Raw genomic sequence first — 1,808 nt, 5'->3', positions numbered from 1 at the left:
GTTCAATCCCCAGTTCCTCTATTAAATTAATTAATTAATTAATTAAATAAAAATAAAAATTTGTCACAAATCTAGTATCTTAAAAAATAAAAATTTATTTAAAAAAAAAGAATTTTAAAAGGAACAAGGGAAAAGCAAGAAATAACATATAAGGGAACTCCCATAAGATTTGATTTTTTAGCAGAAACTCTGCAGGCCAGAAGGGAGTGGCACAATATATTTAAAGTGATGAAAGAGAAAAATCTTCCAACCAAGAATACTCTACTCAGCAAGGCTTTCATTCAAATTTGACGGAGAAATCAAATGCTTTACAGACAAGCCAAAGCTAAAGAATTCAGCACCATCAAACCAGCCTTACAAAAAAATTCTAAAAGCACTTCTCCAGAAGATAAAGAAAAGGCCACAGCTAGAATCAAGAAAATCATGAAATGGAAAAGCTCACTGGTAAAGGCAAACTTACAGTAAAGGTAGGAAATCATCACACAAAAAGTGGGAGAAAGTTTAAAAGACAAAAGTAGTAAAATCATCTGTTTCCACAATAAGCAGTTAAGGGATACACAATTAAATGGAAAATATGATATCAAAAACAGTAACTGTGAAATTGCTCATGGCGGCGGCGGCTGGTTGGGTGCAGGGTGGTGGGGACTGAGCTGCTAGCTGGGCGGGCAAGCCTCGAGCTGCAGCCTGGCCTCCGTGTGCACCCCGGGCTCCGCACCCCTATGCTGCGGGGGTGCTGAGCCGCACCCGGGGCTGTGATAATGGTGACGTATTTCCTGGGCCAGAGCGTGCTCCAGAGTTCCTGGGACAGCGGTACCCGAATCCTTATAGTAAACATGTCTTGCCGGAAGACATAGTGCACCGGGAGGTGACCCCTGACCAGAAGCTTCTATCCCGGTGACTCCTGATCAAGACGAACAGGATGCCCCGCTGGGCTGAGCGACTGCTTCCTGCCAGTGTTGCTCACTCACTGCACATCCTGGAGGATTCTGTTGTGGACCCACAGAACCAGACCACGACCGCCTTCACCTGGAACGTCAGCCATGCCGGGCTGATGATGGTGGAGAAACGATGTGTTTACCGCGTGAATTCTGACAACAGCGGCTGGACGGAAATCCGCCCGAGAAGCCTGGGTCTCCTCTAACTTATTTGGCGTCTCCAGAGCTGTCCAGTAATTTGGTGTCACCTGGTTCAAAAGCAAAATGACCAAGACTATGAAGAATTTTGAATACGTCTTGGCCAAGTTGCAAAACCCATGTTGAATCAGCCAAGGAAGCCAAGGAGAGGGCTAAGGAGACAGCCCTGGCAGCTACAGAAAAGGCCAAGGACCTTACCAGCAAGGCCACCAAGAAGCAGCAGCAGTTTCTGTAGCCAGCCCAGGCCCGGGAGCGCCAGCACAGCAGGCCACCTGCCCTGCCCCTGTGCCCTCCCGCCTTGTACTTTATTATTAGAAGTCAGCTCCCAGCCCCATCTGCTGTCTGGGTAGTGGGCTGGGGGTGGGTGTCCTGTTGGGGATCTCCAGTGCACCAGGCCACTGGCCCATGTCCGAGCCGGGCCTGCTTATGGACTTGCCCAGGGTCACAGCATCCAGGTGACATGGTCATAAATGCTAGACCATAAGCTCCAAGAGGGCAGAGACTTTTGTTTTATCCTCTGTTGTGTCCCAAGTACCTGGAAGAAAATCTAGTACATAACAAGCATTCAATAAATACTTGTTGAATTCAACAAAAAGGCAAGTAATTGTGAGGGGAGGAGAGTACAAATGTAGGGTATTTGAAATTAAGAGATCAGCAACCTAAAGCAATCATGTA

General features: G+C 46.8%; 1 pseudogene; it reads left to right on the top strand.

Moving 5' to 3' along the window:
* Positions 1-758: 758 nt before the first annotated feature.
* LOC105089536 (PRELI domain-containing protein 1, mitochondrial-like) lies at positions 759-1,368 on the top strand (annotated as a pseudogene).
* The last annotated feature ends 440 nt before the right edge of the window (positions 1,369-1,808 follow it).

The sequence above is a fragment of the Camelus dromedarius genome, chromosome 9, assembly GCF_036321535.1.
Source record: "Camelus dromedarius isolate mCamDro1 chromosome 9, mCamDro1.pat, whole genome shotgun sequence".
Taxonomy (NCBI): Eukaryota; Metazoa; Chordata; class Mammalia; order Artiodactyla; family Camelidae; genus Camelus; species Camelus dromedarius.
The sequence above is the reverse complement of the archived record's forward strand: the minus strand, read 5'-3'. Positions and strand labels throughout refer to the sequence as shown.